This window comes from Mastomys coucha, unplaced genomic scaffold, assembly GCF_008632895.1.
Source record: "Mastomys coucha isolate ucsf_1 unplaced genomic scaffold, UCSF_Mcou_1 pScaffold15, whole genome shotgun sequence".
NCBI lineage: Eukaryota > Metazoa > Chordata > Mammalia > Rodentia > Muridae > Mastomys > Mastomys coucha.
In genome coordinates, this window is record NW_022196897.1 from 34,710,019 (window position 1) to 34,720,171 (window position 10,153).

At 36.0% G+C, this 10,153-nt stretch overlaps 1 long non-coding RNA gene across 1 annotated transcript in view; it reads left to right on the plus strand.

Moving 5' to 3' along the window:
* Positions 1-825: 825 nt before the first annotated feature.
* Positions 826-10,153, plus strand: part of LOC116091969 — a 17,856-nt gene continuing 8,528 nt past the window's right edge. Inside the window, exon 1 of the long non-coding RNA XR_004119129.1 lies at positions 826-875. This is a non-coding gene — a long non-coding RNA (uncharacterized LOC116091969). The remainder of the gene's footprint in view (positions 876-10,153) is intronic.

Sequence of the window (10,153 nt, forward strand, 5' to 3'; positions counted from 1 at the left end):
ACAGAAAGAGTCAGAGATAGGATAGGTCCAACTGTCACAAGAAGAGCACAGGAAAAAGAAACTATTTAACAGCAGGGCAGGGAAAGAGTCAGTTGATTTCAGTGCAGTGGGGTTATATATGGTTGAATCGGTTGAGTCAGTTAAGTTTGTGCAGTGCAGTTCAGTTCAGCTGAGTTTGTGAGTTCCATTCAGACTACAGTTTGTGCAGTGCAGTTCAGTAGAGGCAGTTAAAGCCGTAGAATAAGAAGGTATCAGGAGATTAGAACATATTGCCAAAGTTATATGAGGCTAAGCAGAGTCATTCAGTGAGAAGCCTAGAGAAGCCAGATTGAATCAGTCATCTTGGAGAGGGAGTTTGAGCCAGAACAGCTGAGTTGAACCACCCAGCCAGAGTTTAAAAAGAACTAAAAAGGGTAAGATTATTCAGCAGGAAGCCCCTGAGACAATTACATCCGGAAATTAAAAGATACATTTACACTCTGCTATCTGGTATTTTGTATGGAATGACCCTGCCTCCTTGTTCATCTATATGAAATAACCCTGGAGCCTCTCTTTTTATCTTTTTTTTAATTAGATGTTTTCTTTATTTACAATATCCCCTTTCCCAGGTTCCCCTCCAAAAGAAAAAAGAAAATAAAATAAGAAAACTAAAACTAAAACAAACCTCTGTTCCCTCCTCCCTCTCCTGCTTACTGGCCCTGGCATTCCCCTACACTGAGGTATAGAACCTTCACAGGGCCAAGGTTCCTCCCATTGATGATCTCCTCCCATTGATGACTGGCTTGGCCATCCTCTGCTATACATGTGCTGCTGGAGCCATGAGTCCCACCATGTGTACTCTTTGGTTGAAGTTTTAGTCCCTGAGAGCTCTGAGGGTAATAGTTGGTGAATTAACACTTTATATCATATATTAAATATATAATATCTCATAAGGAAAATAACTGTCTATGACAAAACATATACAGTAGCATCAGATAGAGAATGAATTGGCTAAGTAATTTTATTTGAGCTATTTTGTTAGGAAATAATAAAAATTTAAATTACTGTCAAATTACCATATTATTTATACATTTTTGTCAAGCAAAAATGTAAAAAAAAATCATCACTGAAGAGAATTTTTAAAAGCATTTCAATAGCAAAGATATTTCTTGGATTGATTCCTGATATAATAAAACAGATATAAATAAGCTGTTTTAGGCAATAGAGAAAAAATTAGATTAATCCAAACTATCAACTATTATTCAGTAATTTTAAAAAGAATGGCAAAAATGTGTATTAACTCTAAGTAAATATCTACAAACATTAATTATATGCAGTCTAGTGATAAGCAAGTTTTCATATTATATTCACTCTTTGGTTTTAGCTACGGTACTGAACACTAGGGGAGTAGCAGGCATTGGTTACATGCTCTCAATTAATTATATTGGCAGTCATAGGAGGGATTATCCTCATTACAATAAAATTCTATTTTCATAAATATGTTGTTATACATAAAGCAAGAAGATAATACTAAAATTATTTTTGATGGAGAGATAATCAGCAATTTTATATTAACATGTTTCTAATTGAATAGCTTATATTTTTTCTCATACTGAAAATATGTTATTTCATTAAAAAGCAAATGCTAATTGAAAATTTAGAAGAGAAACTGTAATCTAATCACAATTATTGAACCTAGATAGAGAACACAATAGGAAATTCATTTAAGAACTATAAATAAGTACTATTAGTTTATACATAGTTTATAACATTGCCTTTATATAATTACTAGAATATTTTATTTATTTTGATAAGAATCAGTAAAGTTTTAGCTGTTATCATTATTAAAATTTAGTTTTTTAACATTTAGTTTAAATCCAAATACCAGTAATTATTGTTTAGAAGAGATTACTGTAATAACTACATGTTTAATTTCTGTTCCCTGATGTAAGTATTCACAAATAATTCACTCAAATGATGGAAAAGTTCACTCAGTGGCTGGAACTGAAGGACATGTATTATATCTTAAACCCAGAAAAGAGCCATCAATTTTTCTTCTCACCAAAATTAAGTTGTGATGTCAAAAGTTCTATGTAGTAGTATTCACAAAGATGTAAAGCTTGCTATGAAAGATGGACCAAAATTTAATCAAAACCTATGTCATTCTTTATCTTTCTACCAAGGATTTAATAATGTTCATGACATCCTGTCAACCATCAGCAATATGATGACTTGGTCCATAAACCCAACCTTGTGTGGAATCTGTCCAAATTCCTGTTAGATGGTCAAATCCATTCTTCAACTCACCTACCTATTAAACACCATATTCAATACTTTCTCTTTCACCAGCACAACTTACAATCAAACTGGAAATCCAGTACCCTTGATGCATCAAATCTGACCCAGTTCTCAAGATCATGTTATCCATAGACCACCAGTAGAACCTAGAAAGCTCATTTCAAACTTCTAGTCATACAAAAAGTAGACTCCTAAGCTTAGTGGTTGTACTTACCCTAGCTAGCGATACCATTCACACACCAGCATAAAGTTGTTCCATATTATTCACTAAGCAGACTCAGTTGCTTAATAACTGACACATAACAAGGACACATGCACACCACTCATTGAAAGAAAGAGCAAATACATATACAAACACCCCAAAGGAATAAATCCAAAAACATTTCTGTCAGCTCGACTCCAGATTCCTGGGTTTCATGGCTAAAACACAAACAACAGTGATAAACAATACAATATGTCTCTTCTATTCTATTTCATTCCGTGAGAAATGCAACATAATTGATGCCCAGGACAGTGGTTTCAAATAGCAATTATAAGTAAGTTCAAGAGATTCAAAGAATATGTGGACAAATAGATGCATGAGGATTGTGGAAACACAAACAGCTAAATGACACACAAAAAAAGAATTTAAAACATAAAAATGTAGTTTGAGATATAATTCCCTAAGAAAACTCAAAATAATATAAAATGGAATTGAGAAACTCCTGGAATTAAGTGAAAAACAAAAACAAAAATCTCACAAAGAGATTGGATCAAGTAAAAGAGAAAGCTATCAGTGTGGAGCACAATAGAGATGAAGTGAATTACCCAGTCAAAGAAAATGGTAAATTTAAAACAAATAAAACAAAACAATAAAATAAAATAAAACAAAACAAAAAGTCAAGGAATAGAATATGCAGGTATTTTGAAATACTTTATAAAGATAAAATTTATGCTTAGTAGGTATATGAGGAGAAGCAACACAAATCAAAGGCACAGAAAATATTTACAACATAAGCATGGAATAAAAGTATCCAAATGTAAGAAAACATAGACTTACAAATGCTCAAGATGCATGAAATGCACCAATAGAAAGGACTAGAAGAGAAACTATGAAATTATATAATAATGATAAAAAACTAATAGTAGTAAAGAAAGGGTATTGTATGTGACAGGGGAGTAATATCTGTCACATACAGAGACAGACCTATCAAAATAAAACCTGATTTTTAAATAGAAGCTTTGATTGATGTTCTATAAATTCTAAAACACTTCATTGCCAGCCCAATGTACTATATCTAAAAAATTATTCATCTTCATCGAATGAGAATGAAAAAATTCCCATAATAGAAACAGATTTAAGATTTAAGAAAATAGCTGAGTTATTACCAAACTCAGTTGTACAGAATATAGTAGAAGTAATACTTTAGTCTGAAAGGAATACTAAACATACCCAAGAGGGCACATGGAATATATAACTTCAGAGTATAATTATACTGAAAGAGATATAAGAAAGCAATACCTCTACCTGCTCCCTTCTACCTTCTCCCTTTCCTCCTTCTCTCTCTCTGTCTCTCTGTCTCTCTCTGTCTCTCTGTCTCTGTCTCTGTCTCTCTCTGTCTCTCTCTGTCTCTGTCTCTGTCTCTCTCTCTCTCTCTCTCTCTCTCTCTCTCTCTCTCTCTCTTACACACACACACACACACACACACACACACACGGATACACAGATACAAATACAGACAGGAATACACAGAGTAAGAGAGAAAACATGAATTTATAAACATTATTTAGGCATAACTCATAGTCTTAATAGACTCACTCTGCAAATAAAATTATATAGACTAACAGAATTGATTAGAAAACAGGATCAGTGTTTCTGCTACATCCAAGAAACACACATTACCATCAATGATAGCTACCGTCCTTAGTAAAGGCCAACAAAAAAAAGAAAGAAAGAAAGAAAGAAAGAAAAAGGAAAAAAAGCATATTTCAAGCAAATAAAACTAAAAAACAAGCAGATGCATTTATTCTAATATTTCACAGAACATACTTCAAATAAAAACTAATTAGAAGAAATAATGCCAATTACTTTATATTCATTAAAGGAAACATCCATTGAGTATATTACAAATAAGGCTGCTATGAACATAGTGGAGCATATGTCCTTATTACATGTTGGAGCATCTTCTGGGTATATTCCCAGGAGTGGTATAGCTGGGACCTCTGGTAGTATGATGTCCAATTTCTGGAGGAACCACCACACTGATTTCCAGAGTGGTTGTACCAGCTTGCAATTCCACCAGCAATGAAGGAATGTTCTTCTTTCTCCACAACCTCTCCAGCATCTGCTGTCACTTGAGTTTTTTATCCTGGCCTTTTTGACTGGTGTGAGGTGGAATTTCAGGGTTGTTTTTATTTGCATTTCCCTGATGACTAAGGATGTTGAACATTTCCTTAGGTGCTTCTCAGCCATTCAGTATTCTTCAGTTGAGAATTCTTTGTGTAGCTCTGTACCCCATTTTTAATAGGGTTATTTGTTTCTCTGAAGTCTAACTTCTTGAGTTCTTTGTATATATTGGATATTAGCCCTCTTTCAGATATAGGATTGGTAAAGATCTTTTCCCAATTTGTTGGTTGCCATTTTGTCCTATTGACAGTGTCTTTTGCTTTACAGAAGCTTTGCAATTTTATGAAGTCCCATTTGTTAATTCTGGAAACAACCCAGATGTCCCTCAACAGAGGAATAGATACAGAAAATGTGGTACATCTACACAATGGAGTACTACTCAGCTATTAAAAACAATGAATTTATGAAATTCTTGGGGAAATGGATGGACCTGGAGAATATCATCCTCAGTGAGGTAAACCAATCACAAAAGAACACACATAGTATGCATTCTCTGATAAGTGAACATTAGCCTAGAAGATCGGAATACACAAAGTACAATCCACAAACCACAAGAAACTCAAGAAGAAGGAAGACCAAAGTGTGGATACTTTGTTCCTTCTTAAAAGAGGGAACAAAATACCCATGGAAGGATTTTCAGAGATAAACTATGGAGCAGAGACTGAAGGAAGGACAATTTAGAGACTGCTCCACCTGGGAATCTTTCCCATATTCAATCATCAAATCCAGACACTATTGTAGATAGTGCTGGCTGACAGGAGCCTGATATAGCTGTCTCTGAAGAGGCTCTGACAGTACGCGACTAATACACAAGTAGAGGCTCACAGCCATCCATTGGACTGACTATAGGGACTCCCAATGAAGGAGCTAGAGAAAGGACCCAAGGAACTGAAGGGTTTGCAACCCCTTAGCACAAGAAACAATATGAACTAACTAGTACCCTCAGAGTTCCCAGGGACTAAAACTCCAACCAAAGAGTACGTTTGGGGGGACTCATGGCTCCAGCAGCATGTGTATAGCAGATGGCCAAGTCCGTCATCAATGGGAGGAGAGGCTTGGCCCTGTGAAGGTTCTATACCCCAGTATAGGGGAATGCCAGGGCCAAGAAGTGGGAGAAGGTGGGATGGTGAGCAGGGGGAGCGGGGAGGGAACAGGGGATTGTTTTAGTTTTGGGTTTTTGTTTTATTTTCTTATTTTCTTTTCTTTTTCTTTTTTTCTTTTGGAGTGGAACCTGGGAAAGGAGATATTGTAAATAAAGAAAACATCTAATAAAAAAAGAGTATATTACAAAACATCTTAAAAGAAACACTATCAGATAAAAAACATGGCAGAGAGCAACACTGTGATAGTGGCTGACTGTAATACTGCATCACCAAAATATAAGTCTCCAAGACAAAAAACACATAGGGAAACTATGAATCAAGATGAGCATATGATCCCACATGATTATTAGACAATCTAATTTCTTCCTAGATGGCCAAGAAAATTTCTCCAAATTGAACAGTGCATCAAGACACAAAGAAAGTCTCAAATATTTATAAAACTTAAAATGATATCTTGTATATTATTTGGAAACAAAGGTATAAAACTGGATATAAATAATAATAAAATAAAATAAATTCTTAATTACTTTTCAATTGTAATGAAACATCATTACCAAAATCAACATAACAGAGGGAAGATTTTTGTTTTCTTTCTTTCTTTCCTTCTGTTTTTCTTTTTATCTTTTTCATCATAAAGCTTGTAGTTCTTCAGTGGGGGAATTTAAGGGAAGAGTTCAAGACAGGATCATGGAGGCAGCGAAAAAGGCAGAGGCCAGTGAACAGAACTGCTTAGGCTCCCTCATCCCTATCTTTTAAAAGCACCCAGGAACACAAGCCCAAGCATGGCATTTTCCACAGATATCTGTATACTCTAACATCAAGCAGCTGACTAAGACAGATGCAAATACTTACAGTCAACTAATGGACTGAAGTCGGGGACCTCTGCGGTTGAATTAGGGAAAGGTTAGAAGAAGCTGAGGAGGAACGCTACCCCATAAGAAGACTAGCAATCTCTACTAACCTGAACCCCTAAGAGCTCTCCAGACACTGAGCAGCATACCTGAGCTGATCTGAGCCCCCACATAAACAGCAGACGACTCCCTGAACTGGCCTCAGTGAGAGATGTGCCTAACTCCGGAGAGACTTTAGGCACCAGGGAGCAGGGAGGCCTGGTGGAGGGTCGGGGTGGGGACATCCTCTTGGAGACTGGGGGGGAGGAGGAATGGGATGAGGAACTGTGGGAGGGCAGACCTACTGGGAGAGGGGTAATAACTGGACTATACAAAAATAAAACTAATATGAAAGAACATTCCTTGAAAATCTATTTTTAATTATAGTAGAAAAATCTAAAAACAGTACACATATTTCTACATACACATGACCTATCAAAATTATGACAAGAAAATAAACAATAATGAGAACCAATGAGATAGAATCAGTAATTTTAAAAACTCTAGAGTTTTTAGTGAATAATTCTACCAGATCTTCACTAACATTTTTTCATAAAAAGAAAAGAATTCATCTAAATATGTTTATCAATTATTAGCCTGATGTCAAAGCCAGACACTAAATTCATAAAAAACAATTGTTAGCCAATCTCTAATAACCAAAGATGCAAAATTTCTCAATAACATACTAGCAAACATCAAACAATATAAAAATATTATGTATCATGATCAAATCAACTTTATCCTACTGGATAAATATATCCATGGGTGGTGGTAGTCAATCTATAATTACACGTAGAACAATAAGACTAAATTTTTACCTCACATCCTTCACAAAACTCAACTTCAAATTGATTGAGTCACTAATATAAGATTTTATACCCTCAGTCAGGCAGAGGAGATGTTAGAAAAATAATCTGCAACTATAACTGTAGAAAAGGACTCTCACAGGCATGGAGAATAGTAACTGACAATGAGACTGTGTAAACCCAGGGTCTGTTCAGCAAAAAACATGAGCATGTGAGAGGGAGCCTGTAAAACAGGAAAAATATTTGTAAGCTACACATGTGACAAAGAGTTCATATCTAGAATATGCAAAATACCAAAAATCAAATAGACAGACCCCTTAAACATGAGAATCCAAATAGAAAACAGGGTATGAAAATAAACAGAGTTCTTAAAAGATTAACACGAATAGCTGAGAAACATTTTTAAAATATTTAGCAACTTTAGCTATCAGGGGAATGCAAATTGAAAATATTGTGCTATTTTATCCTACTCCATGCAGAAGGACCAAGATTAAAATTCAAAGGGCATTATATATTTTCATGGACATGAGAAAACTTATTGAGTGTTAGTTGGAGTTCAGGTTTGTAATGCTCCTATGGGAATTATTGTGGAGTTTTCTCAAATATTTAGTAATTGACCTACTCTAAGACCCAGCCATGCTACTCTTAGGCATATAACCAAAGAATACTATTTTTTACTATAGAGATACTTGCTCTACTATGTCTGTAGAAGAATTTTAATCAGCAACATAGCTGCTCTGATCACATCCAAAGATGTTGTAGGTCTGTGTGATCTGGCTGGAATGCAGACAGGCCAGTACACAGTATATACCTTCAACCCCTCTGACTAGAACCCTTGAGTACACACCTTTAATCCCAAACAATGAAATCTAATTGAGGAGCAGACAGAGTGATAAATTTGATAGAGTCAGAAACAGAATATGCCCAACTCTCAGGACAAAAGATATGTATGAGCAGAACAGGGAGAGAGTCACTCAGTTCAGTCAGTCAATTGATTTCAGTGCAAAGAAGTTGAGTCAGTTGAGAGTCAGTGCAGTGAGTTCAGTGCAGGGGAGTTGATTTCATTCATGAGTTCATGCAGTTCAGTGCAGGTCAGTACTATCAGTTGAAGCCAGAGAGTAAGAAGGAGCCAGAAGATTAGAACCAGAGTTAGGTTGAAGGCAAACAGAACAATTCACTGAGAAGCTTAGAGAAGCCAGATTTAATCTGTCAATTTAGAGAGGAGTTTGAGCCAGAACAACTGAGTTGAACTAGAAGCAATAGGCCTTTGAAAGGACAATGACTTCTGGAGACTAAAGGTTACTTTTATGCATGTCCATATATATGTATGCATATATAGTTTTAGTGAAACTGAACTATAACAAGGGAATAATATCTGAAGTAGATACCACTTATCAAATTAAAAAAATACACAAGAAATTATTTACCTCTTTGGGAATTGGTGGCCAATAGGATCTCCAAACTTTACAAGCTGTTGCCAATGCTCTTGTTTAATCTTCACCACTTATGTTAACACTTCATTGCAGAGGGTATACCATCCACTGGACTTAAACAGAATGTGAAAAAAAATAAAACTGGGATGCATTTGGAAGCTTTATATCTTCCTGGCTATCTTTCACTGTGCTGCAAAATGATATCCATGTGACCAGAGGAGACAGCAATCATCAATCATTCAGCTATAAAATATGCTACAACACTGAGTGCTTGTCAAGATATACCCACTGGCACAATTGTGACATGAATGTTATGTGAGTAACAAAGTGCTTTCTCATTGTAACCAAGGCCCACTCCATGTGATGGAGCTCATTCTGGCACTGTTAACAGGACCAAGAATATGTGGCTTGATATGTCATATGCCCTTGAGAAGAACCTAATTCTCTCATTCTGATAAATGAACATAGTATAGGAATAACTCTTGTATTACTGTTATGCCCATAGAAGAAATAACTCTCATCAGAGAAGCTAATATTTAGAGTGGATATCAATTAACATAGAGAATCTCAACTGACCAATGTGTAGTGAACATAGACTGCTCACCTATAAATGGGACATACATATCACATGCTTTCTCCTAAGTCTCAAGGAACACTTTAGAAGGGGAGATATAAAAACTGTAAGAACCATGGGTGGAGAATGACTTAAGAGGACTATTTTATGGACACATTACAAGAGGTAGACATATGAACTGAAAACAATTATGACAATATGTAAAAGATTTTAGTAAATTCCAGCCCCCAAAAAATACCACTGAGAGAGAGAGAGAGAGAGAGAGAGAGACATCAAGAGAGTGAACAAGCAAATGAGTGAGTAAGAGAAGCAGAAAACACCACTAATAGTTGAAGGGTTATTGGTATTTGATAGTGTCCAGGAAAGAGTGTATCTCAGTCAGGGTTTTTATTCCTGCACAAACATCATGACCAAGAAGCAAGTTGGGGAGGAAAGGGTTTATTCAGCTTACTTCCACATTGCTGTTGATCACCAGAGGAAGTCAGGACTGGAACTCAAGCAGGTCAGGAAGCAGGAGCTGACACAGAGGCCATGGAGAGGTGTTCCTTGCTGGCTTGCTTCCCCTGGCTTGCTCAGCCTTCTCTCTTATAGAACCCAAGACTTCCATCCCAGGGACGGCACCACCCACAAGGAGCCCTACCCCCTTGATCACTAATTGAGAAAATGCCCCACAGTTGGATCTCA